The sequence below is a fragment of the Callithrix jacchus genome, chromosome 12, assembly GCF_049354715.1.
Source record: "Callithrix jacchus isolate 240 chromosome 12, calJac240_pri, whole genome shotgun sequence".
Classification (NCBI taxonomy): Eukaryota; Metazoa; Chordata; class Mammalia; order Primates; family Cebidae; genus Callithrix; species Callithrix jacchus.
In genome coordinates, this window is record NC_133513.1 from 115,378,700 (window position 1) to 115,406,522 (window position 27,823).

Sequence of the window (27,823 nt, forward strand, 5' to 3'; positions counted from 1 at the left end):
CTGGGCGCGGTGTCTCACGCCTATAATCTCAGCACTTTGGGAGGCTGAGGCGGGCGGATCCTGAGGTCAAGAGTTCGAGATCATTCTGGCCAACATGGTGAAACACTGTCTCTACTAAAAAAATACAAAAATTAGCTGGGTGTCGTGGTGTGTGCCTGTAGTCCCAGCTACTCGGGAGGCTGAGGCAGGAGAATTGCTTGAACCCAGGAGGCGGAGATTGTAGTGAGCTGAGATCGCACCACTGCACTCCACACTCCAGCCTGGCGCCTGGCGACAGAGCAAGACTCTGTCTCAAAAAAAAAAAAAACAAAAAACAAAAACGGTATATTATGCACAGTGTTCTGTACCTTAATATTTTTCACTTGATGTATCCTGAAGAGTTTTCAGTGTTGGTATATAAAGAGTGCCTCACCCTTTCTCCAGCCATTTCCCATTGTGTGATTGCGTCTTTAATTCCCTGGCTCCTGATGAAACTGTAGGTGGCCAGGTGTTTAGAACTAGCCTAACTAACTGCTCATTCTCCCTTTCTGAAGGAAGCATATTGACATTTTTAAAAAGGACTTCTTGATACTGTGAGGTCAGTTGAGGCTGGTGATGACTGGTGCCTGTTTACTAGAAGAAGCACTGCTAATTTTATGGCTTGTTTTTTTCTTCTTTTATGCCTGCTTTGTTTTGAAAAGTGGCTGATCCCAGCCAAAATATAAATCAGGTAAATCAAATTGCAGCCAAGGTGGTTGACACTGGCTTCAGATCCCAAGTGAATGTATAGTGAAAAGCACAGGGAGCTGGCTGGCGGCACTTGCAGGCTTCTGCTCCTTGTTACCCTCTCCCTCTGGGCAGCAGAGCCTTCTGGAAAGCTGCTGCCTGGCCTGGGTCAGATTGCTTACACACCACTGCCTCCCAGGCTGGCGTTCCCAACCCTAAGCCAATGCACATTTATAGCACAATTCCATGTGATCCTGGGGAAGACAGACCGCGGGTGGAGGGCAGTGCTGAAAAGCAGCCTCCGGAAGAGAGGGTCCTCTCCTGCCGCTGAGCTCTCCATGCTGGGGGGCTACTGGGTGAGTGAGTCTCAGACTGAGGGTTCTTCCTTCAGGCAACCTGTGGCTTTAAACCGGTTTGACTACTGAGATTAGAGGGATAAAGCATTGCTTGCATGCTTTCCTTATAAAGTGAAATTAAAGGCACATCTGTGCCTCTCCACTCCTTGTTTCTTAAGCCAAATGAACTGCACTTTTTCTAATACGTCACTGGTTACTTTTCATAGACCAGACCTTGGTCTCTTCATTTGTGAAATAAAGGGTTGGGCTAGATGATTACTGAAATTTCTTCTGGACTCTGTTGTGATTCTGCCCATCACAAATTTTAGTTTCAAGTGTTTGTGATTCTGCAAAATGATGATTTAAGAGAGAACCCCTAAGGCCCTGAGGGTTTGTAGAACTCTGTGGGAGAAAGTCATCTGAAAGCTCGTGATTGCGTTGACCTTGACATGTTTGCACAGGTATTTCTCTGGATTCTCATGCGTACCTTTCCAGACCTGTTTCTGATGTTGTGCCTGCCAACTGGAGCTGCCGTGTGATCTTGACAAACACTGTGTATCTGAGTTTGACTCGGTATCAGTTATAAATGAATCACCAGGTTAGAGCTGAAGTTAGGCAGAATTCTAAGTCTCATGAGAAAATCCTACAGTTCAGTGAAACACAGAAGTGTGTGTATGTACTCTTTCGTACCCCGTTCCGTAAAACAGAAACGCCCCGATCAAAATTCTTTATCCCACTGACACCATTTATAACCTATTGTGTAATACCTGCTTATGTGTGTATATGGGGGAAAAACTCCCCCCAGTTCTAGTGGCTGCTTCCACATCAGCCCATCATCGGTTCCAATGAATCCCTGTTGGCTATTGGGGAATAGAAGATTCCTGTTCTCAGGTCAAGCTGACAGTCCCCTATTGCTTCTCTCTGCTTCCTCCTGCACAGACACCAATGCTAGGCAGGTTCAAGGAGTACACTCCAATTTTGCTGTAAATGTCCATCGGTTTGGGGGGTTTCTATCTATTTGTTCTGTCTATCTGAGGAAACCTGGGAAGATCTAAAAGCTCTCCTGCCACCGTCTTCCCAGAATTCCACTTGTCAGGTTAAAATTGCAAGCAAGCAGGGATACCAGGCTGCTTCCACAGTAGCTCCAATGGGCAGAGAAGAGGCCGGCCGGGCGTGGTGGCTCACTCCTGTAGTCCCAGCACTTTGGGAGGCCCAGGCCAGTGGACCATGAGGTCAAGAGTTTGGGACCAGCCTGGCCAAAATGGTGAAATCCCATCTCTACTAAAAATACAAAAAATTAGCTGGGTGTGGTGGCGCACACCTGTAATCCCAGCTACTTGGGAGGCTGAGGCAGCAGGAGAATGGCTTGAACCCAGGAGGTGGAGGTTGCAGTGAGTGGAGATTGTGCCATTGCACTCTAGCCTGGGCAACAGAGCAAGACTCCGTCCCCCTCCTAAAAAAAAATCTCAATAAAAGGAGGGTCTGCCCCAGAAACAAGGGGAATGGTGAGGAAGGGAACAATGAAAGAGATGCTGAGAAGACGGAATCCAGAGGGCATGGTGAGTGTATTAGTCTGCTTTGCGTTGCTATAAAGGAACACCTGAGACTGAGTCATTTATAAAGAAAAAAGATGTTATTTGGCTTCTGATTCTGCAAGCTGTAGAAGCTGGCATTAGCACCCACTGGCTTCTCTGCAGCCTCAGGAAGCTTTCAGTCATGGTGGAAGGCCAAGGGGGAGTAGGCCTGTCACATGGCAAGAGATGGAGCAAGAGAGATGCCGGGCCCTTTTCTTCGTTTTTTTGACGGAGTCTCACTTTGTCACACAGGCTGGAGTGCAGTGGCATGATCTCAGCTCACTGCAACCACCATCTCCCAGGTTCAAGCAATTCTCCTGCCTCGGCCTATCGAGTAGCTGAGACAATAGGCACAGGTCAGCATCCCCAGATAATTTGTGTATTTTTAGTAGAGATGGAGTTTCACCATCTTGACCTTGTGATCTGCTTGCCACAGCCTCCCAAAGTGCTAGGATTACAGGCATGAGCCACTGTACCCAGCCGCCAAAACCCTTTCTTTCTTTTTTTTTTTTTGAGATGGAGTTTCGCTCTTGTTACCCAGGCTGGAGTGCAATGGCGCAATCTCGGCTCACCACAACCTCCGCCTCCTGGGTTCAGGCAATTCTCCTGCCTCAGCCTCCTGAGTAGCTGGGATTACAGGCACGCACCACCATGCCCAGCTAATTTTTTGTATTTTTAGTAGAGACAGGGTTTTACCATGTTGACCAGGATGGTCTTGATCTCTTGACCTCATGATCCACCTGCCTCAGCCTCCCAAAGTGCTGGGATTACGGGCTTGAGCCACTGCACCCGGCCCCCTTTTCATTTTTTATTTGAGATAGGATCTTGCTCTGTTGTGCAAGCTGGAATGTAGTGGTGCAGTGGCTCAGCACCCCAAGTAGCTGGGACCACAGGCATGCACCACCATACCTAGCTAATTTTCTTATTTTTTTGTAGAGACAGGGTCTTGCTGTGTTGCTCAGGCTGGTCTTGAACTCCTGAGCTCAAGCGATCTTCCTGCCTCTACCTCCCAAAGTGCTGGGATTACAGGAGAGAGCCACACCGACTGGCTTCCAGCCCCTTTTAAACAACCAGCTCTCAGGTGAACTGATAGAGTGAGAAGGCACTCCTTACTACAAGGAAGGCACCAAAGCATTCATGAGGGACCCGCCCCCATGACCTCCCACCAGGCCCCACCTCCAATGCTGGGGATCACATTTAAAAATGAGATTAAGAGGAGACAAACCTCCAAACTCTATCAGTCAGAGATTGTCTGTGAAGACAGAAGAAGAATGAAACAGAGGGAAAAATACAAGATACCCATTCATTTCTTCATTTCATTCAGCAAACACTTATTAAGTGATGCTAAGCAGGCAGTCACTGCAAGGTGTAGAATGACCACAATGGTCCCAGGCCACATGAGTGAACAAACAAAGTCCTCTAAATCTGATGGGCAAGGCAAGAGAGGGATTGGCTTGAGGGGAAGACAGTGAGTGGACATTTCAAGGGGCTGAGTCATCTAAGTAGAGACATTGATAGGAGATTTAAAAATGAAGTTGGTGTAGGAGTGAGACGTCAGAGCAGGTGGTCTAGATTTAGAGCCTTTTCCCCGGACTCAATAGAGAAAGCCATGGGAATCAATGGACTCTCCAATGAGAAGACCAGGTTGGAACACCAAATCCTGAAGCTCTTGGTTGGCTTTACTGAGTGAGTGGGAGGAGGAAGTGGAGACGGAGAAAGAGGGGGATTTTGCAGCACCTTTTTATGAAAGGCTTATGTGGAAAGAGGTTTGAGGAGAGAGTTAGGGGACAGTCTCAGATGCTGCAGAGAGGCTGAAAGAGGATGAAAACAGAGATGAGGCAGCATCTGGGCATCATGAACAGCTTTTGAGTGTGCTTGCTTTCTTCCTTCCTTCCTTCCTTCCTTCCTTCCTTCCTTCCTTCCTTCCTTCCTTCCTTCCTTTCTTTCTTTCCTTTCTTTCTTCTTTCTTTCTTTCCTTTTTTGAGATGGAGTCTCACTCTGTCAGCCAGGCTGGAATACAGTGGCGCTATCTTGGCTCATTGCAACCTCCGCCTCCTGGATTTAAGCAATTCTCTGCCTCAGCCTGCCGAGAAGCTGGCATTATAGGCACCCACCACCACACCCAGCTACTTTTTGTATTTTTAGTAGAGACGGGGTTTCACCATCTTGGCCAGGCTGGTCTTGAACCTCTGACCTCATGATCCACCTGCCTCAGCCTCCCAAAGTGCTGGGATTACAGGGGTGAGCCATCACACCTGGCCTTGAGTGTGCTTTCAATCAGGGCACATTTGGTTGCAAGAAACAGAAACCCACCTGAAAAGGGGCATTTGTCGAGCAGACATAGTTTTGGGCTGTAGCAAATTCTTATCTCTGCTTCTCAGCAACCACTGGCTTCATTCTGGTCCTGGCCCCCATTCCTCATTGCCTGGTGAAGAGTGGCCTTGTTTGATTGTCTTCCTTATTAAATATGTAGAGAGAAAATCTGATTGGCCCCATGTAAGCCAGAATCTACCCTTAGTCCAATTAAGAGGTGGGTTGATGTGGTGGGCCAGGACCACTCACTCAGAGAGTAGGGTGATAGGGGGGTGTTGGGAGGGGTGAGGGATGAGTGGTTTTCAGAGAAAAGAACAAAGGCAGGCCCTCCAAAATTGCTGCTCAAGTGTGTGCTTTCATGGGAGCAGAGAAGTGAATGATGAGGGCAATGACAGTGTTTCTAACTGCATGCAAGCGCACGTACTTAACAATCAGGGACATGCTGGGGTAAGGGACAGCTCTGCTGGCTAATAGTGGGGAGGGAGAGCCAGGCAAATACAGCTGTGTAGATGTGGAGCATTGGCCAGTAGAAAACCAAACTCACTCTGATGCAATCCTGTCCAATTCTCTGAATCCCAAGGAGGCCACAAGTCTAGGGGAGATTTATCTGTCTCAGCACAAGCGGTCCCATCCCACCCCCAAAGGCAGGCATGAGGACCAAGACTTCAGGTGGTGGCAGCAAGGGAGCAGCCAGACACTACACAAGAAACTGACAAGGAAGACTCCTCTCTGGGGGCCTGTGCACACCCTTAGCAGATCTCCAGACAACCCACTGTGACCCTTGTCCTGGGGTTCTTAATTCAGCTGTATTTAGAAGAGGTGGATATCACTGTGTTTTTCTCATTTAGCCTGCAGGGGCAAGTTTGTTTTTATGATTCAATCTTGTGATATGTTGTGGATAGCAGGAGCAACTCAAGATAGCTGCCACCTTGCCAACGTTTCGTAAGTGTTAATAATGAGGGTGTTTAAAATCGACACGGTGGAGAAAGTTGCCGTGATGAGTGACTACTCTGAATTTGTGACCTAAAAAGGGGAAATTCTGCTCTACACTCAAGTCAGGGAACAGCCTCAGCAGAGCTCCGTGTCAGATCAGGTGCCAAAGAATTGGAAAGAGATTAAACCCAGCAACACTGGCTGACTTTATTCAGCCAGGCTGCTTATATCGGTATAAAGTTCAGGAGTGACTGAAATTGGTTGTGTCTCATTGTCTTGGGGCTCCAAAGAAATATCCAAGCCCTACCAGGGTCTGACCTCCTCTGAGTAGCTGCTTTTACCACCTATGAAATCCTGAGTTGCAAGACTTCAGCCTGAACATGTATTTTTCTCTGCTTGTGCTACGTTACATGTGAAAGGACCTGGAAAGGTACAAATGTATGGGAAGGTAGAGTGGTCATTTCTAAGCGGGACCAATATTTTTATTTTGAGGGGACATAATTTTGTAGCTGGCTCCCTGAGCTTAAAAAGCACAGATTTGTATTCACTTTTGGTCATTCAGAAAACCATCCCTCTGAATATCCCTTTGCTGAAACTGGTAATAAGGTTCAAGTTAGAATCTGACAAAGTGATTTTGTGTCTCATATTTCATAGCAAACAGATGAGACAACCAACGCTTGAATCCCACTTGGTCACAAGTGCATCGTCTCATGTGTTCCAATTCTTTGAAAAGCACGTGGTGACATTACCGTTTGCAGGAGCTGGTGGAAGTTTCCCTATTTGACATTTGTCAGTGTGCCTCTTTTTGCCCAACACCAGCCTGCTTTACTGCCCCAGCACTGTCAATGCTTTGCTGCACCCTTCCTCTTCATTTGGCATAAACAAAGAGACTTGGGTTGACATGCCTTGGTCAACAGGTGTGGAGAGAAATGACCCTCTGCATACACTGATGACAATGGTGGAGAATCAGCTAGTAAGTAGATAGAGGAAACACAATGCCCAAGGCAATGAGTCACTCCTTCCAGAGCTTCAGTCAGATGGGCAGATCCCAGGAATTCAGGAAGTTATCCTTTGAAAGACATGTTCATATGTGTCTAGATTAGTCTGCTGGCCCAAGTCTAGGAGCCAGGAGTAGTGGTCAGACACATGGTGGTAGTACAGATGCAAGAGAAGGGCTAAGTGAAGACGTGGGATGCAACACTTGGACTGAGAGTTCTGTTGGAGACACCAACTCTCACATCTGAAGTGCAACAAGGAAATTCAGTTTAGAAAATGTAAATCAAAACTAGCTTACTTTAGTAGCCTAAATTACTGGCAGATTGCCCGATGCCTGCTTAGGAAGAGGGAACCTAATTTCAAAGCCCATCACTGACAGGCAAGGATTGGCTTAGGAACTGGAGTGGGTCCTAGCCGCAAATGAGGAAGGAAGCATTTCTTTTCCTCCCTTCCAGCCTGTCTCCTTTTCTTTCTTAATATTTTATTATGGGCTTATCAAACATAGACAAAAGTAGGGAGAATATTATAAGCATCTTTATATACCCATTACTGGTTTCAACAATTATCTACAACAGTTGATCTTATTTCATATATTATCCTACTTTCCACTAACATCTGTCTTACTTTCTCTATTGTTGGATTGGTTTCTTTTTTTTTTTTTTTGAGACCGAGTCTCACCCTGTCACTCTGTCACCCAGGCTGGAGTGCAGTGACGAGATCTCAGCTCACTGCAACCTCTGCCTTCTGGGTTCAAGCAATTCTTCTGCTTCAGTCTCCTGAGTAGCTGGGACTACAGGCATACGCCAACACACCTGGCTAATTTTTGTATTTTTAGTAGAGATGGGGTTTCACCATGTTGGCCAGGCTGGTCCTGAACCCCTTTCCTCAGGTGATCTGCCCCCCTTGGCCTCCCAAAGTGCTGGGATTACAGGCCTGAGCCACTGTGCCCAGTCCTGCTGGATTGTTTTAAGACAAGTAATTCCATTGTTTAATCAGTACTATTTAAGTATGTATTTTGTATTAGTCTGTTTTCACACTGCTAACAAAGACATACATGAGACTGGGTAATTTATAAAGGAAAGAGGATAATTGACTCACAGTTTCACACGGCTGGGGAGGCCTCACAATCATGGTGGAAGGCAAATGAGGAGCGAAGCCATCCATTTCTTACATGGTGGCAGGCAAGAGAGCTTGAGTAGGGGAACTCCCCTTTACAGAACCATCAGATCTCTTGAGACTTGTTCAGTATCATGAGAGCAGTATGGGAAAGACCCACCCCAAGATTGAATTACCTCCCATGGATCCCTCCCATGACACATGAGAATTATGGGAGCTACAATTCAAGATGAGATTTGACTGGGGACAGAGCCAAACCATATCATATCGCTAAAAAACTGGGACTCTTTTTGTAAGTGTATAGCCACAGTATCCTTATCATACAAAAAAATAATTACTTAATATTAAAAATTGGGCCAATGTTCAAATATCCCTGGTTGTCTCATTTTTTAAACTTTTGATTTATTTAAATCAGGATCCAAATGAGTTTCACAAATTGCTTTGGTTGATCTGTCTCTTAAGCCACTTTTCCATTTCCCTCTTGAGTTTCCATATTTCTCCTAAATCCTCCACCATATATATCCTCCAGAAATTTCCTATATCTTCCACTAGTGCATCTACCTTTTCTAGTAAATTATTTGTGTTATGGTTATAAGAGTTGTTTTTTAAGTCTTTGGTAATTCCAAGCTCTGGGTCATCTTTGCATCTGCTTATATTGATTATTTTTCCTCTTGATTATATATCATTGCCTTATTCGGCTCAGGCTGCTATAATAGAATATCATAGACTGGTGGCTTAAACAACGGAAATTTATTTCTCACAGTTCTGGAGCCTGGGAAGTCCAAGATGAAGGTGCTGGCTAAGGCCCTGGTGAGGATTGTCTTCTTGGTTTGCAGATGACCACTTTCTTGCTGTATCCTCATGTGATAGAGAAAGGGACCATTTCCCTCAAGTCTCTTCTTATAAGGACACTAATCTCATTCATAAAGAAGGAGCTCTCCTGACCTAATCACCTCTCAAATGGCCCACCTCCAGATACCTTCACATTGGGGATTAGATTTCAGCATATGAATTTGGGGCAGTGGGTATAACATTCAGTCTATAGCAATATGCTATATTGTTTTCTGAGTGTAGTGTTGGAGTTTGCTAGCATTTTTTTCAGTATTTTTGTATCGCTCATATTCATGAGCGATATTGGTCTGTAGTTTTTGTCTGCGTATGTGTGTGTGTCATCTTTATCAGGCTGAAGAATCAGTGTCATTCTTCAGAAAAGGAATTAAGGGGTTCTTCTGCCTTTAAAATGCTTTGGAATAATTTGTAGAGCACTCTGGGACTTTCTGACCTTTGAAGATTTGGTAGAATTCCCTTGTGAAATTATCTGGACCTGATCCTTTTGTTGTGGTATAGTTCCTTAGTAAATTTCTCTATTGTTTTTCTGTGGAAATAGGTATGTTTAAGTGTCAGAACTCTAATGGTGTCATTTCCGGTAATCTGCATTCACTAGGATGCTATCAATTTCATGCATTTTTCTACTTCCATAGACATCTGCAAATCAGTCTCTTATAATGTTGAACATTTCTTCTCTTACAATGATTATTTTCCTCTTGTCATTTTGTGTCTTTGTGCTTTCTCCCCTTTTATTCTTGATCAATGTAGCTAATAATTTTTCTAGTTTATTACTTTTTTAAGAATTAGGATTTTGTCCAGGCATGATGACTCACACCTGTAATCCAGCACTTTAGAAGACCAAGGTGGGTGGATCACCTTCAGCCTGGCCAACATGGTGAAACTCCATCTCTACTAAAAGTACAAAAATTAGTCTGGCATGGTGGTAGGAGCCTGTAATCCCAGATGCTCTGGAGGCTGAAACCGGAGAATTGCTTGAACCCAGGAGGCAGAGGTTTCAATGAGCCAAGATCAGACTATTGCACTCTAGCCTGGATGACAAAGCAAGACTTTGTCTCTCAAAAAAAAAAAAGAAATTAGGATTTTTGATTTATTAACTAATCACTCATTTTTCTCTTCTCTACTTCATTTCTGCCTTTAACCTTATTTTTCTTCATTGTGCTTTTCTTAGTTTACTTTGTTTTTCCTTTCCAGTTTTTTGAGTTGAGAATTTAATTCATTATTTTCTTTCGTTTTCACTGACAAATATGTTTGGAGAAATGAATTTTCCTCTGATCACTGCTTTAAACACATCCCTTTGACTCTGACATGTATGTAATGTTTTCATTGTCATCATGAAATTGCCTGTGCAAAAAACACTGCAAGAGATCTGACCTAACCAACTCTGCTTTGCCTTTCACCTCCAAACTGCCTGTGGTCACTTCTGGATGTGGGCCAAGAAAACTTTGGGAGTTTATAGTTTAAATGATCATAGCCCTTCCCAAAACTAAACCACCTTTAAAAAACTAATGAAAGGGGCTGGGAGTGGTGGCTTACGCCTATAATCCCAGCAGTTTGGGAGGCTGAAGCAGGCAAAAATCTAATGAAAACCCACCAGGTTAGGAAGATGAGAGAGGCCTAAATTCTGCTAAGATGTAGGTGTAGTCGGCTAGGTGCAACGGCTCATGCCTGTAATTCCAGTACTTTGGGAGGCCGAGGTGGGTGGATCACCTAAGGTCAGGAGTTTGAGACCAGCCTGGCCAATATGGTGAAACCCCATCTCTACTAAAAATAGAAAAATTAGCCAGGTGTGGTAGTGGGCACCTGTAGTCCCAGATACTCAGGAGGCTGAGACAGGATAATTGCTTGAACTTGGGAGGTGGAGGCTGCAGTGAGCCAAAATAATGCCACTGCACTCCAGCCTGGGCAACAGAGCAAGACTCCATCTGAAAAAAAAATTACACCTGTTGTTCTAGAGGTCGAAAGATTTGCAACTTCCCCAGTTATTCCTGTAAATACAATCACTATAGTAGAGCCTCAGGTTAGCCTTTGAAGATGTCTTTACAGAATTGGGCGTTTCTGATTACCAGATGATTCCACCCAGACCAGCTACTCCTCTGTGGCCCCTACTTAGAATTGGATTCAGGACAGGAGGACCATTTTTCCATATTCCTATGATTGTATCCCCAACCAATTAGCAGCACCCATTCCCTAGCCCCCTGCCCTCCAAACTATCCTTGAAAAAAACCTAGCCTCTGAATTTTGGGGGAGGCTGATTTGAGTAGTAATAAAACTGGCTCTACGTGTATTAAACTCTTTCTCTATTGCAATCCCTCTGTCTTGATAAATAGGCTCTATCCAGGTAGCGGGCAGGAAAAACCACTTGGGCAGTTACAATTATTATTATTTTTTATTTTATAATTTCAATTTGGATTTCCCCTTTTATCTAAGAGTTGTTTTAGTTTTAGATGTTCATTTACCTATTTTTTAATCCTCATCCTCAGTGCTTTTACTAAAGTTTTGCCAGTTTTTACTTAGTTGGATGAAATACATCACCTAGTAGATTCCTCGAGACCGAATCTGATGGGTGTACAATTCAGTAAATTACTGTTTTGTTTTTTGTTTTTTGAGATGGAATCTCACATTGTTGCCCAGGCTGGAATGCAGTGGCACAATCTTAGCTCACCGCAACCTCCACCTCCCGAGTTCAAGCAATTCTCCTGCCTCAGGCTCCCAAGTAGCTGGGATTATAGGTGTGTGCCACTGTGCCTGGCTAAGTATTTATACTTTTAGTAGGGATGGGGTTTTGCCACATTGGCCAACCCAGGCTAGTTCTGAACTCCAGACCTCAGGTGATCTGCCTGCTTTGACCTCCCAAAGTGCTGGGATTATAGGTGCAAGCTACTGTACCCAGCCTACTATATGTTGAAAATTGTTTTTCTCTAGCCTTGATAAATGAAGAACAGCTTGGCTGGATAGGAAATTCTTGCTTCACACTTTACATTTTTGTGTTGGTGGTTTTTTTTTTTTTTGAGATGGAGTTTCACTCTTGTTGCCTAGGCTGGATGCAATAGTGCCATCTCAGCTCACCACAACCACCGCCTCCTGGGTTCAAGAGATTCTCCTGCCTCAGCCTCTTGAGTAGCTAGGATTACAGGCAGATGCCACCATGCCCACATCATTTTGTATTTTTTTAATAGAGGGGATTTCTCCATGTTGGTCAGGCTGGTCTTGAACTCCCAACCTCAGGTGATCCACCTGCCTCAGCTTCCCAAAGTGTTGGGATTACAAGTGTGAGCCACCCTGTTTCAATTCAGCACCTGGCTATTCATTGATTTTTAAAAAATAGGATGCCACTTTAATTCTTTTGGTTTTGTAAACCAAAAAGATCTTCTTGTCTGGAGGTCTTTTATCTTTTGTCTTTGAAATCTAAAAGTTTTACTGAGACATATCTTAGGATTGATTGTTTTGGGTTAATTTTCCCTGGTGTCTAGTGAGTCCTTTCAATATGTAGATTCGGGTATTTTCCTGTTTCTGGAAAGTTTTCTTGGATCACAGATTTAAAATATTAGCTCTGTTCCATTGTTTTGTTTTTCTTTCAGGCACTCCAATAATAGAACTTTAATTCCTTCTTTGCCTGTCTCCTATTTTCCTACTTTCTCTCCAGTCCTTTTTATTTCTTTATGCCATTTCTTATCCTCTTCATTGCTTTTCTGATTTTTTAATGCCCTTTATTAAAATTTTATTTGAATCTTATCCCTTGGGTGCCTTTTATGATTTATTTATTTCTGAGAGAATTTTATCTTCTTATATTTTGTTTCTGGAGTTCAGTTGACAATCTTTTTATTCCTCTCTGCTTTTTGTCCATTTCTATTTGCATTTTCAAATTTCTGATTCAAGGAATTTTACATATGCTCAAATGCAGACTTGAGAATATTTTCTTCTGCTTGGAGTGTTGAGTTAGGATTTTGTTCCTCTTCATGGCTGGTCTCAGGATGTAAGGAAGATTTTCCTCAGGTGATATGTGTAAAATATCATCTCCTTTTTTTTTTTGTTTTGTTTTGTTTTGCTTTTCAAAAGCTCTGTATGGATTTATTGACCTTCTTCCTGTCCTTTTTTTTTTTTTTGAGATGGAGTCTTGCTCTGTTGCCCAGGCTAGAGTGCAGTGGCACCATCTTGGCTCACTGCCACCTCTGCCTCCCAGGTTCAAGCAATTCTCTGCCTCAGCCTCCTGAGTAGCTGGGATTACAGGTGCCTGATACCATGCCAGGCTAATTTTTGTATTTTTAGTAGAGTTGGGATTTCACCATCTTGGCCAGGCTGGTCTTGAACTCCTGACCTTGTGACCCACCCACCTCAGCCTCCAAAGTGCTGGGATTACAGGCATGAACCACCATGCCCAGGCTTTCTTGTCCATTTTTATAGCCTTGAGGTGTTTTATAGAATTCCTTTTTAACAGTACCCTGGTCTGCCTGTACACAGGCCGTGTTTGTTAGGATGAGGTTTAAGAGGGTTTCTGAGTCCTTTTATTTTGTGATGCTCTTTTCTTTTTCTAGAACTCTAACTTTTCTCTTTTTCTTTCTTTTCCCTATTTAACACTGCTGTGGTTTGAATGTTTGATTCTTCCAAAACTCATGTTGAAATTTAAACCCCAATGTGGCAGCATTGAGAGGTGGGGCCTTAAGAGGAGGAAGATGAGGCTGGGCGCGGTGGCTCAAGCCTGTAATCGCAGCACTTTGAGAGGCTGAGGCGGGAGGATCACAAGGTCAGGAGATCAAGACCATCCTGGCCAACATGGTAAATCGCCGTCTCTACTAAAAATACAAAAAAAAAATCAGTTGGGTGTGGTGGTGCATGCCTGTAGTCCCAGCAATTCAGGAGGCTGAGGCAGGAGAATTGCTTGAACCCAGGAGGCAGAGATTGTGTCACTGTGCTACAGCCTGGGGGACAGTGTGAGACTCCGTGTCAAAAAAAAAAAAGTAAAATAAAAAGAGGATGAGGATGAATGAATCTACTCATGAATTAATAGATTAACAGGTGGGTTAGTTAATAGATAAAAGTGGGTTAGTTATCAAGAGAGTAGGCCTGGTAGGCCTGTTATAAAAGCCAGTTTGGCGAACTCTAGCCTCTTGCCATGTGATGTCTCTCACCACCTCAGGACTCTGCAGAGTCCTCCCAACAGCAAGAAGGCCCTCACCACGTGTGGCTCCTTAGCCTTTGATTGCCCAGCCTTCAGAACAGTAAGAAATACATTTCTTCGTATTATAAATTACCCAGTCTTTAGTACTGTTATAGGAACAGAAGATGGACCAAGACAAGCACCCAGTTGCCATTGGGTGCCCCATGATCATTTTTGCCTTTCCCATTCCCGGCCCCAGAAGTTGTGCAGTTTGAACACTGCCCTTTGAATCATGTCTATCCTATTATTATTATTTGAGATAGAGTCTCACTCTGTCACCCAGGCTGGAGTGTAGTGGTGCATTCTTGGCTCATTGCAATCTCTACCTCTCAGATTCAAGCAATTCTCCTGCCTCAGTTTCCCGAGTAGCTGGGATTACAGGCGTGTGGTACCATACCCAGCTAATTTTTTGTATTTTTAGTAGAGACAGGGTTTCGCCATGTTGGCCAGGCTGGTCTCGAACTCCTTAGTGTTCCGCCTACCTCGGCCTCCCAAAGTGCTGGGATTACAGGCATGAGCCACTGTACCTGGCCTATTATTAATTTTGTAACCTTTATTTTATTTTATTTTTTTCAGATAGAGTCTCACTCTGTTGCCCAGGCTGGAGTGTAGTGGTGAAATCTCTGCTCACTGCAGCCTCTGCCTCCCAGGTTCATGTGATTCTCCTGGCTCAGCCTCCTGAGTAGCTGGGATTACAGGCACCAGCTGCCACACCTGGCTAATTTTTGTATTTTTAGTAGAGACAGGTTTTGCCATGTTGGCCAGGCTGGTCTCAAACTCCTGACCTCAAATGATCCTGACCATGCATGAGCCACCATGCCCAGCTGTATCTATCCGTTTAAATTCCATGTGCTTTGAAATTCCTTTTTAATAGTCCCTGCTGTGACCTGCTAAGACACTTTTTAAAGAATTTTCTATCTTTGGGTATACTTAATCATCTGACAATAATTCTAGACCAATATAGATCACTTTCACCAGCTGCCTTCTGTACTGTCCCCACCATTTCTAGGAACTGGGTTCGCCTTTGTTCTCCACAAACACTTGTGGTAGGGTGAGGACAGGAGCATGAGAAAAATCCAGAGTTTTCTGACTTTCCTCTTTTTCTTTACAGTTTTGAAGAGTGATTACTTTTCTGTTTTATGTTCTGTCTTCAAGTTATAGAAAATCTGCCTTTTGTGTACCTTCATTTTTCCTTTCTCATTGTTTTATATCACTTTGGGAGGAAGTATTGGGAGACAGGTAACTGGGAGGCCTGTATTCTTTTCAGTTACCCCAAAAGCTAACTGAAAAACAAACAAATATGAAATTAGCTGGGCATGGTGGCACAAGTCTGTAATCTCAGCTATTCAGGAGGCTGAGGCAGGAGAATCGCTGAAACCCGGGAGGCGGAGGTTGCAGTGAGCAGAGATCATGCCACTGCACTCCAGCCTAGGTGACAGAATGAGACTCTGTCTCAAACAAAACCCACAAAAAGCAAAACCCAAATATGGTTAAGGTGTTCTTCTGTTCTTGCTCTTGCTGGGGAGAAGTATAGACTGGCCAAACAGTACTTAACAAAGTCCTGTTAATTAAGGACATTTAAAAATTATATAATAGTTATTATCCTTCATTGTTTAGGGATACATTTTCAATAACCTTGCCTGGGAAACAGAAGCTTTAAAAAGGTATTTTTAATTTACATGATAAAGTAGCCTGATGTAGCTAAAACTCTGATGTCAGATAATGGCATTTGCGAAGTCCTGTGATGTCATATGGAAGGCAAATGCCTGCAGTTTCTTAGTTCGCTGTGACACGTGCGTCATCAGGAATGATCTCCTTGGCTCTGGTGTGGTTGGCACTGACACTATCCCTCTCTCAAAATCTCCCCCATGTTATTTGCATGGAAACAGCCTCCCACCCTTTCATTCTGTCCTCTGTCTCCCTTCCCTTAACCCACACTTCTTCATGACGTTGATACTGTATTTGATATCCAAAAATGAAAGCATAGTTCAGCTTTGGGGTTCAAACTGATGTCTGAGTTTTTGTGGGCTACGGCAGCTCGTTTTAATAAGAAATATGGTTTTCACTAATCTTGTCTGCAGAGAGGGACGGTATGGAAATTGCGAGTAAGGGAAACTTTATATTTCAATGTGTCATCAAGGATCTGGCTTAGCAGAGGAAGAAGAGGCCCTTTACTGCGAATCAACGTGCAGTTTCATGTTTCTGTTTTCCAGTTCCAGAATGGGGTGCTCAGAGCCTCATCCCCAGAGAGATCGGCACACTTCCACATCCTGCTGACACTGACTCTGACATAGACCAAGACGACACTGGGGGCTGCCCGTCAAGGGGCCATGCCTGTAAAAGGTCATTTCATCAATGGAGAGGGATTGGATGCATCCCTCGGTCTTCCCTCACATGGCATCCTTAGTGATGCAATGGTTAGAGCTTCATGACTGCCAGCCAGAGTTGGGTACGGGCTGGTGTGAAGGAAAGTGGGAGGCTCTGGGAAATCTTATCAGTTTGCTTTGCGACATACAGACCACCCCAAGACTTGGTGGTTTAAAACAAGAATTTATTTATTTAGCTTTTGATCCTGTGGGTTGGCAACTTGGGATGGATGTAGCTGACCCTGTGGGTGGTTCTCTTGGTCTCAGCTGAGATCCCTTATGTGTCAGTGTTCAGCTGTGGGCTGGCCAGCTACCAGCCACTACTCACCAGCCATGAAAACCAGGGAATATGCTGACACTATGTAGTCTCTGAACAAGGCAAATTTAGGTTGGCTCTTGCATAAAGGCCTGTGGCCTAATCTAAAGCGATGGTCCAACTAGATGGGCCCCGATGGTCCTCGGGCCTCACCACTAACCATTACCTGGTCCTTGCCTAGTGGTGTCCTCACTGTTCAGAGCCCTGGTGTTTCTCACAGAATCATGAGTATGATCTGGATTGTGGAGCAATAGAAATAACTGTCTAGTGATCCGGTAAGCTCTCTCCAGATAGGATGCCTCGGAGAGTAGTGAGAGCATCATTGGAAGTATTCAAGCAGACTCAGAGATTCCATGAATATTCTAGGTTCTGGTTTAGAGGTTCATAACTTGGAAAGCCAGCCTGCCAAGGTACCTGGCCTCTGTCCCTGAAGAATCAGATTCAGGCTCATGAGCTAGATACTTTATGACCTGGCTGAAACAACCTAGGACATGATTGCCTGAGATCTCCCTGTTAAAGAGCAGTGCAGAGTTGCCGACCTCCCAGGTTGGCTGCAGCCCTTGCCACCTCCCCAGCCACACTGTGCCTGTCTCCACCTGGCCCTGTGTCACTGTCTACCTGACCCTGTCTACGTAGCCCTCTGTCTGCTCCCTGACCCAACTGCCTGTGCTACCCCAGTGCCTACCCCACTTCTGACCCCGCCAATCTGAGCCCTAGGTCCAACCCCCATTCACAATTCTCTGTCACTCAGGCTGGAGTGCAGTGGTGCCATCTCACTCACTGCAACCTCTGCCTCCTGGGTTCAAGTGATTCTCTCCTGGGCAGCTGGAATTACAGGTGCCTGCCACCACGCCCAGCTAATTTTTGTATTTTTAGTAGAGATGGAGTTTTTAAACTAGGCTGGTCTCAAACTCCTGACCTCAAATGATCTGCCTGCCTCAGCCTCCCAAAGTGCTGGTGGCATGAGCCACCACACTTGGCCACAGTCCCTTCAATTCTAATAGCTTGTGATAGAGCCTCACACTCAGATGACAGGAAGTCTAGGCTACAATTAGGTGATAATTTGTTGTTGGTGGTGGTGATGGGAATCTGAAACAACGTATTATTAAAGTTGGAACCAATGATTGGAGTGAACTCACTGTATTCATTCCTTTAATTGAGCAAATGTTTATTGGGTTCCAGTGCAAAGAGTCCTGAACCAGGAGAAAGAAGACCCAGGTTTGGACCCCAGCTCTGCCAGCATATCAGATATCAGTCAGAATTGAGTCAGGAGATGAACACCTTAAACCTTCGAGGTTTTTTTATTTTGAGACAGAGTCTCACTTTGTCATCCAGGCTGGAGTGCAGTGGTGTGATCTTGGCTCCCTGCAACCTCTGCCTCCCAGGTTCAAATGATTCTCCTGCTTCCGCCTCCTGAGTAAGCTGGGACTACAGGCACCCACCACCATGCCTGGCTGATTTTTGTATTTTTAGTAGAGATGCTGTTTCCATGTTGGCCAGGCTGATCTCAAACTCCTGACCTCAGGTGATCCACCTACCTTGGCCTCCCAAAGTGATAAGATTACAAGCGTGAGCAACCACAGGCAGCCAAACCTCCTAGCTATTTTAGTAGAATTCAATATGTGAAGAATTGTTGTCTAGATACGTGCAAAGGCGAAAAACAAACTCTCAGGTATCGTGGAAGGCAGTGACTGCAGGAAGCAGCTATCACCCTTAAGCCTGGGGAAGCAAAGAGTAGAAGTTGAGATTATTAAAATTTAGAAGTTTAGAGGAGAAGCCCCTCAGAAGTGAACCTCAGAGCTCCATGGAGGGGACTCCAGGGGACTGGAGCTGGTGCCTCTGAGGGAGCATCATGTGGCTGGCTCTGCAGGAATCAGTAAAACTGCAAGCTTGGTTCTTTCGCTGCTGAGGGAAGGAACTACTCCTGCCTGGGTGAAGCAGTGTGCCAGAGTGCTGCTCATAGAAACAGGAAACAGACAGGAAAGAGTCTGTTTTTTTCTCCTAAGCCAGTTCTGGTTCGAGCGTTGGACCTGGAAGACTGTAGGCTGTTGGGTAAATCATTTTCAACCTCTAGGCCTCAGCTTCCTCATCTGTAGAAAGAGGCTCTGGAGAGGGTGGTCTTCAAGTTTCTTCCAGCCCTCATAATCTAAATTATTCTATGTAGGAGAAAAATCAGAAGGGCCCTGTCCTTCTCCCTCCTCTGGCCTCTGCCCCCTCCTGGCAGAGCTTCTTGAGGAGCAGTTGGCAAAGCAGAAATGGGGCTTGCAGAGTCCCCCAACATCTAACTGTGGGGGATTTGGAGCTGACAAGCAATAACTCAATAACCGGCCCAGCCTTTCACGAGCAGAGGGGTGGATACGTCAGTCGTGTTTCTGATCACTGGTTATGATCACCATCCCTAAGGTTTTCCCAGCCGTGATGTTCTACAAGATTGGGCTTTTCTACATCGAAATTTCTAGGTGGTCTCAGAGGTGGAGGAAGGGAAGAAAGCAGGAGGCTGAGGGGATGGGGTAAAGGAAGAGTCATCGTTTCACTCAAACCCCACAGAGCAGCCAGGTGCTTGGTGCTATGAAGGTCTCTTGCCAGAGCAGAAGGCAAGCAGCCTCTCTAATAAATCTCTTTCCTGGGCTACGGCTGTTTGTTTGTATTAAAACAGGAACATGATAACAGAGCTATAAGTAGCTCCATGCTCAGCTGTGCAAGGTAGGGAGCTACAGCACTGAATTCAGTCACCGGAGAAAGAAGCTGAGGTCCCCTGTCAGCCCAAGGATGAGGGCTGGGCCGTCTGTGGATAGCAATGGGCTTAGGTCACTGGGTTTGTCAAGCAACCGCAGAAGCTGCTGGGTCAGGTGAACCTGAGCTCCTCCTTGATGGGCAAACACAACTTGGACCGTGTCCTCCATTGATGCAGAACCCAACTGCCAGAGGCCTCTGTGGCTGGGGGGTGATGCCCCGGCAGAAAATGCGGTTCTGATCTGAGCTTGCTGGTCTGGTCTGGAGAAACAACTCAGAGCCTGTAGGGGCGTGGTCATGATGACACTGCCTGTTGGAGGCAAGCCTTATGAAGCCAGTTCTGGTTCGAGCCTGGGAACTGGAAGACGGTGGGCCACTGGGGAAATCACTTCCAACCTCTAAACCTCAGCTTCCTCATCTGTGAAAAGAGGCTTTGGAGGGAGTGGTCTTCAAGTTTCTTCCAGCACTAATAATCTAAATTATTCTATGAAGGAGAAAAATCGGAATCTATTAAACTTATAAAACAGGTACATTTCTATCATGTTGCAAAAAAAGATAATTTTTTTCAACGGAGAATAAAAACTCTAATAGAAAACATGATGTGATTATCTAACATAGCAACAAATCCCAATAGATCGTTACTAGTGTAAGGGTTATTTCTCCTGTAAGGTTTATTGCCGAGTTTAAAAATGAAGAAACTGAGGCCAGCACAAGAAAATTAAATGACAATTTATTTAACTCCTGGGCGAGGTTCCATGGTCCCTTGGAAAGGGGCCAGGGAAGTCGTGCCTGAGTCCGCTAGGGAGTGAAGGCATTTGATTGGCTGTGGAGAAACAGGATGTGGATGGGGCAAGCTGCTATTGGTAGGTAGGCAGGATTTCTGGTGAATGGGCTAGGTGCCAAGTGCAGAGTTCAGTGTTGAGTGCAGATTCTGGTGCGGGGTGCAGAGGTGGGCGTGTGTTGAGTGCAGATTCTGGTGACGTAATTTTCAGGCATGGAGAGGGATGGGTGTGTCCGAGCGCCCGGTGAGGCAACCGGCTTTACAACTAGGCTGTACTCACCGAACAGTATGGGGTAAAGACAGTGGGCAAGTTGACCCGGTGCGGTTGGCTCACGCCTGTAATCCCAGCACTTTGGGAGGCCGAGGCAGGTGGATCACAACGTCAGGAGATTGAGACCATCCTGGCTAGCACAGTGAAACCTTGTCTCTATTAAAAAAAAAAAATACAAAAAGTTAGCTGGCTGTGGTGTCAGGCACCTGTAGTCCCAGCTACTTTGGAGGCTGAGGCAGGAAAATCGCTTGAACCTGGGAGGAGGAGGTTGCTATGAGCCGAGATTGTGCCTCTGCACTCCAGCCTGGGTGACAGAGTAAGACTCTGTCTCAAAAAAAAAAAAAAAAAAAAAGGTATTGGTCAAGCTGCAAAACCTCTTTGAGTCTTTGTCTTATCATTAAGAAAACAACACAAGACCTGTATGATTTTTTTTTTTTTTTTTGAGATGAGGTTTCACTCTTGTCACCCAGGCTGGAGTATGGGGTGTTATGGGGCTATCTCAGCTCACTGCAACCTCTGCATCCCAGGTCCAAGCAATTCTCCTGCCTCAGCCTTCTGAGTAGCTGAGATTATAGGTACCTGCCACCATGCCCAGCTAATCTTTTGTATTTTTAGTAGAGACAGGGTTTCGCTATGTTAGCCAGGCTGGTCTCGAACTCCTGACCTCAAGCAATCCACCTGCCTCAGCTCCCCAAAGTGCTGGGGTCCTAGCACTATCTTCTACCTGCTCCACCCGTGGTAGCTTCTGCACATTCTTGCTGCTGTGTTGGTTCTCATGTTTCCGTTTCCCTTGTATTGCAGACCTGCTCATAGGGCCCAGTTCCCCAGTTATGCTCTTGGTCAACTTGGCTGTGGTTCTGGCTACCCACTTCTGCTAGGCTGCCTCAGCCACAGTGATTAGTCACCTGGCCCAAACCTGTACCTTCCACTCTCCTCCCTGATTAAGGAGGGGGATGACATGAGCTGGTACCTTCCAAACCAGCTTTTGTTGCCAACAACTAGAAAAACCATGCTCTGTTACAGATGAAATAAACAAGAGATAAAGACAGGAAGTTACCTTTGAATTCTTTGCAAAAAATCTTCCCAAGGTGGTAGCATCACATTGTTCACTGAACACAGGGTCTCCATCCTTCCTTCTGCTCTCTGGTGGACTTTGGCCAAACCACTGATGTGCACTTACAGGCTTCAGCAGTTCATCTGCTAAAAAATAAAAGACAAAACATATCTCATAGCTTTGCTCTAAGTATGAAAGAAGGAGGTGAGCACCCATTAGAACTTGGCACATTAAAAACAACAAACAAAAAAACCCTCAGTGTTGGCCAGGCGTGGTGGTTCACGCCCATAAGACAAGCACAAAATAAATCAATAAGTGAATTAATGAATGAAAACCTGTCCTGATTTTACATTCATGGGCTTCTATGGCTTTGATAATGTGACACCAAAACACCAGTTGGAAAATAGATTTTTTCTCAAACAACTGTCTTTTAAAGTAAGAAATAAATAAATGCAGTATTTTAATCTTAAAATTAAGATTAATTTAAGATTAAGTTGAGGGAAGAGTTCCGTTTTACCTGGCTATTTAGACACTGTCCGTAGAGCAACCGGGTAGAAAACAATCTTTGTAAATTTGTGGCAAGCCACTTTAAATTAATTAGAAGCCTAGAATATGGATTTTTTTTTTTTTTGAGGCTGAGTCTTGCTCTATCACCCAGGCTGGAGTGCAGTGTGGTACAATCTCGGCTCCCTGCAACCTCTGCCTCCCAGGTTCAAGCGATTCTCGTGCCTTAGCCTCCCGAGTAGCTGGGATTACAGGTGCACACAACCATGCCAGGCTTACTTTTGTATTTTTAGCAGAGATGGGGTTTCACCATGTTGGCCAGGCTGGTCATGAACTCCTGACCTCAAGTGATCCACCTGCCTCGGCCTTCCAAAGTGTTGGGATTACAAGCCACTTTTTACAGATGAGGAAGCGGAGGCCTAGAGGTTGGAAATGATTTACCCAACATCCCAGTCTTCCGGTTCTTGAGATTACAGATATTAGCCATCATGCCTGGCCAATCATGGATAATTTTTAAAGACACACGGTATCATTTCCTCAAGGACACAGAGTAGCTCTGGTGAAGTTAACATCGGATACCCAGCATTAGCTACAGAGAGGGACTGGACTGGAATGATATGTCACTGACCCAGCAAATATTTCAACATAAATGGGTTGGTCATTCACTTTCTTCTATTTGGGCCTGTTATAAATTTACAACCCAACAACAATAGTAATGACAATAAAAGCAGCTGATGACTTGCAGAGAACGCTTAGTGGAACTGAGGAGATTCTAGAAGCCAGCATGTGAAAGGGAAGGCAAGAGGAGGCCTGTTTTGCCACCCGACTCTCACTCTGTCGCCCAGGCTGGAGTGCAGTGGCATATTCTCGGCTCACAGCAACCTCCACCTCCCAGGTTCAAGCGATTCTCCTGCCTCAGCCTCCTGAGTAATAGATTACAGTTGCCAGGCTGATCTTGGACTCTCCGCCTCGGGTGATCCACCTGTCTCGGCCTCCCAAAGTGTTGGGATTATAAGCGTGAGCCACTGCGCCAGGCCTGCCACCTGATTTAGAATGGACTTACATGGAACAATGGGTTTCTAGACCCATGGCCTCACATGAGCAGCAACTCCCATGTCAAGGTCCAGGGACCCAGCCTGTGCAGACGTATGCAGGTGCAGCTTAGGGACCAGCATCTGCTTCTTACGAGCAACTGTCTGCAGGATGGCCCTGGGGACGGTGGTAAAGGGAAGGTATTTGTTTGCTCTACTCACCAGCCCCCTCCTTCTCCTTTAATCCTCCAGCACCAGGGTCTCTGGCTGGTGCAGAACTTAACCAAACCCACCCCTGCACGCAAACATCTTTTCCTCTTCCTTCATCACAGCTTCTCTGTTCCAAGGCCATTCCCAGCAGCCCAAAATGTTAAAAAATAAATAATAATAATAATAATAATAAAGCCAGCAGTGGGTATGGTGACTCACACCTGTAATCCCAGCACTTTGGGAAGCCTGAGGTATGTGGATTACTTGAGCCCAGGAATTGGAGACCAGCCTGGGCAACATGGCGAAGCCTAATCTCTACAAAAAATGCTAAAAGTAGCCGGGCATGGTGGTGCACACCTGCAGTCCCAGCTAGTTTGGAGGCTGAGGTGGGAGGATCACTTGACTCCAGAGGATCAAGTCTGCAGAGAGCCATGATCATGCCAGTGCACTCCAGCCTGGATGGCAGAGTGAGACCCTGTCTCAAAGAAAAAGAAAGGTGAGTCCCTGCATGCCTGAGGCCTTCTTCACCTCTGTGCTCTGAAGCTCTAGTTAAGAGTGGTTTAAACTGCCCCATTCTAAGCACCTTCCCACAGACTTCTTTAAATGCCTCTGCTTTACATTTTCCTCTAGCTTCTTCCGACTCCAAGTTTCTTCTTCTATAAGATGCCCAATTTGTTTGTGTCCCCACGAAATTCACATATTGAAATCCTAACCCTAGTACCTTAGAATGTGATTGCCTTTGGAGATAAGACCTTTCAAGAGGTAATTAAGATAAAATGAGGTCCTGTGGGGGTGCCTGATCCAACATGGCTGTCGTCTTCAGAAGAAGAGATTAGGACACAGACAGGTTCAGAGGGAAGACCACATGAAGACATGGGGGGAAGACTGCCACCCACAAGCCGAAAGGAGAGGACTCAGGAGATGCCAACCCGGCCAACACCTTGATCTCGAATGTCCAGCCTCCAGGATGATGAGACAGTAACTGTTGCTGGAGCCTTCAAATCTGTGGTGGGGTGACAGCCGCCGGAGTGGACCAGAGCAGACTCTCCTCTCTGCTCAGAGCATTCACACTGTCACGGAAGCCCAGTCACTCCAGGCATTTGTGTAGGTCACAGAGTTGACAGTTTCTGGAGGGTGGTTTCTGGAGGGCACTTAATGGATTTTACATGACAGCAATGCACACAACTGGAGTACTGCACATGCCCCACCTGTAAAGTCCCCTGTGCTGCCACCATTTTGGTGAGCCATCCTTTCTCCCTCCCTCCCCCAGTCCTCAGGAGTAGTCCCTAGTTCTCCTTCCTTTGCCAGGGCTTTCCCTGTGTTTTGCCTCCTGATGAAGACTTGCTGCCATTCCCAACTGGTCCATTCAAGACATTTTGCATAGTAAGAATCTCCTTAGAAAAATTCTTCTGTAGCTAGGTATGGTGGCTCATGCCTGTAATCCCAGCACTTTGGGAGGCTGAAGTGGGTGGTGGATTGCTTGAGCCGAGGAGTTTGAGACCAGCCTGGCCAATATGGCAAAACCGCATCTCTACTTAAAGTACAAAAGTTAGCCTGGCCTGGTGGTGGGTGCCTGTAGTCCCAGCTATTCGAGAGGCTGAGGCAGGAGAATCACTTGAACCCTGGAGGAAGAGGCTGCAGTGAGCTGAGATAGAGTCACCGCAGTTCATCTAGCCTGAGTGACAGAGTGAAACTGTCTCAAAAAAAGAAAAAGAAAAATTATCCTGTGGTTTTTTGAGGGGAAAGAGGCAAACAGTCTTGTCTCTCACATTGAACATTTTTTTTTAAACTGGTAGTGGAATTATTCTTCCTCCTTCTCCTCCTCCTCCTCTTCTTCTTCTTCTTCTTTTTAATATAAAACTGGATCTCATTCTATTTATTTATCTATATATATTTATTTATTCTAAAAAAATATATACATGTGCAGAACGTGCAGGTTTGTTACATAGATGTAAGTGTGCCATGCTGGTTTGCTGCATCTACCCACCCTCATCTAGCTTCTTCCACCACCTCCCAGGAGCTCCTAAGGGTCCTCTGAGCTTGGTAAAATGCCTGGTCTCCTGGAAGCCTGTGATGAAATAAATGCTAATTTGTTTCTATGGAGTGGTCCTACCTCGTGGCAGGGGTAAGGAATTTCCACTTGCCTGAAAGGCTCTGCACTGCACAAAAACAGACACTGGCTGCACGCACGCTGAGTGGTAACTCTGGGGGTGGAGGGCGGGACGCTACTAGGCAGGAGGGTCTTTGGGTGGGTGCTCTCCACCCCACCCAAGGTCCGCAGGGCCTCCTCCACCCAGGGTGGGCCGGCAGTTCTGCCTATCAGCGGTCTGGGCAAATCTGCTGCTTTTTATGACCTCACTTGCTGAAACTCAAGCCACGCCTGGGTAAGTTCATTTTGCACACTCCATAAACAGGTGCCAGACTGCTGCATCATCACATTTTTGCAAGTTTGTTTTCTTTTTGTATGTGCGTTTCCACATTATTTACGGTGTAATTTGCCCAGGTGCAAACAGGAAACCCTGGGAGCAGTTGGCTTCTTTTTGAAAGAAAGGCTTGTTCCCGGCCTTACTGCATAAAGGCCAAGAGAGAGGCCAGAGGTTCCTGGGACAGGGCTCCTTGCAAGGGACAGTTCTGAGCAGCTAGGTGCGGCCAATCAGATGGCAGGGGCCTACTTTAGTTTGGATAAGCCTTTTCTGAAAGGAGCCCTGCTGATGTAATAATGGGGAAAATCCCCGTGTGAAAGGCCCTGAAACTGACGGGCTGGGAAATGCTGATTTCACGTGGGCAGAAACGCCTGTCTAATCGCGACCGCTCTGCACCGCCCCTGCCCAGGTAGGAAGTGCAGCTGGCTTGCACCAGTGCGAGGGCGGAGACGCGCTGTTTGCCCGACTGCTTGAGGTGGGTCGGGGGCTCTGCTTAGAACTCGCACAATTCTGAATGGAAGAGGAGAAAGTCCGGTTGCTGAAGGGAAGACTTTCCATGCGCCGGCAGCCTCCAAGTCCAGAACACCCCCGAATGTAAGTAGGAGGCAGTGGTGTGTGCACCTTCGGTTCTGGTCTTGGGAAAGCCCGAGAGGGTGGTGGCTGCAGAGTTCCCTACAAGCGGGACGCAGCCAGGCTTCCCTCGGAGGTTTTGAAATGTGTACCTCACCAGGAGTTTTGCCAGTCTGTTTGGTCCGTTTGTTCAAAAACCTAGTTCAGATGCCTTGATTTTAATAAGGTTATAGCATTTAATTTGGTTAACGATTGTCATGTATTAATATTACTTTCAACCTTACGGTTCAACCTGAATGATACAAGGAAGTTAATAATTGATAAGACAATGATTCTAACACTCACTATTTTCTAATGAGGGATCATCTTCCCAATGAACATAAAAAATAAATGGAAGTGATTAATTTTAAATGTGTGTAGATTTTTACATTCTCTAAGAGAGCATGTGTGCGTGTGCATGTCTACAGCAAAAGGCAAGAAAGGATTAAGGAATCATATCCTTCTGATTGAGGGTTAGGAGTGAGAGATTGAATGCTGTGGGGACATCACTCACTCACTCACCATTTTCTCAGTTTGAAGGCATTTTAATTGGGCCTCTTCGAACCACTTCCATTTTATTTTCGAGTGATGGTTCGGTACACGGAGTGCAGGGTGGCTACTCAGTCAGTGTTGGTTAAATGAATAAGCAAGTCAACGGGTGAAGTTTAAGCTCTCCTAGGAAATAGTGTGATGAAAACCATATTTCCATGAAGAAATCTTCAATTAGAAGGCTGGAGTTTGAGGTCTATTTCCAACTTTTGGCCTCCCCAAGCTGGGTCTTTGGCAAACTCCTTACCTTCTGCAGCCTGAGTTCCCTCACTGTGTTAGACCGGTCATCTCTATGGCTCCAGCTCTGAAAGTCTATGATTTTTTTGATTTCCGTAATTTAGTTTTTCTAACTAGAAAAAGTGAAGGTAACACCTCTAGGCCTGCATATGTCATAGCACCCTACGGGATTCAGTTGGATGAGGTGAGTAAATGTGCTGGGCTTCTCTGTGAACTGTGTGGGAAGCATCCTAATGAAGATGATCATTAATAAACCGTGTCACTAAGTGAGCCCATGAAATGATTCCAGTTGATTTGGCACTATGCTGCCTTGCACGATCTAGTTTGGTCCCGATCACCCAGTTTCCTTAGCAAGAAAACCATTCTGCCTTGATAAAAAGTGTGTGCAGAAGTGAAACTGATTTGATGAAACAAGTGTTTAGAGTAAAAAAATAAAAACCATATGTTGTTGGAGAGCAGTGGGTTTCACGCCTCCTGATGTCTGACGCCGAGCTCTGCCATCACCAACAGTGGGAAACCAGCCACACTCTGAATTTCCAAACTGAACACAATTAGAAACAGCAAATAATCCGACGAGCAGCATTCCTCAGGCTCTTTGGCAAACGGACCCCTTTTGTCACTCCGTTTGTATATATACATATAAGTGTATGCTGGCACTAGCTCAGAGTCTCAGTAACAAACTCATTTTTCAGAAGTGTCTGCCAACCCCGGGGTGGGGAATAAAAGCACCAGCCCGTATTGAGAAAGAAGTCCGGATGGCAGA

General features: G+C 45.5%; 1 protein-coding gene and 1 long non-coding RNA gene across 39 annotated transcripts in view; one reads left to right on the forward strand and one right to left on the reverse strand.

Annotated features, from left to right (window-relative positions):
- Positions 1-943: 943 nt before the first annotated feature.
- Positions 944-27,823, forward strand: part of TACC2 (transforming acidic coiled-coil containing protein 2) — a 246,073-nt gene continuing 219,193 nt past the window's right edge. For 33 of the 37 annotated variants that reach the window (XM_035269317.3, XM_054243402.2, XM_035269326.3 and 30 more), the window contains exon 1: positions 944-1,061. The gene's annotated coding sequence lies outside the window, so the exon portion shown is untranslated. Of the gene's footprint in view, positions 26,260-27,823 lie in introns of all 37 variants that reach the window. The other 4 variants (XM_054243396.2, XM_078346663.1, XM_054243401.2 and 1 more) reach the window with 1 other exon arrangement.
- The window catches only part of LOC118146416 (uncharacterized), a 45,185-nt gene continuing 35,176 nt past the window's right edge, over positions 17,815-27,823 (reverse strand). For both annotated transcript variants that reach the window (XR_004732214.3, XR_013525161.1), the window contains 3 exons: positions 21,501-21,643; positions 20,453-20,599; positions 17,815-19,875 (listed from right to left, as the gene is read on the reverse strand). This is a non-coding gene — a long non-coding RNA (uncharacterized LOC118146416). The remainder of the gene's footprint in view (positions 19,876-20,452; positions 20,600-21,500; positions 21,644-27,823) is intronic.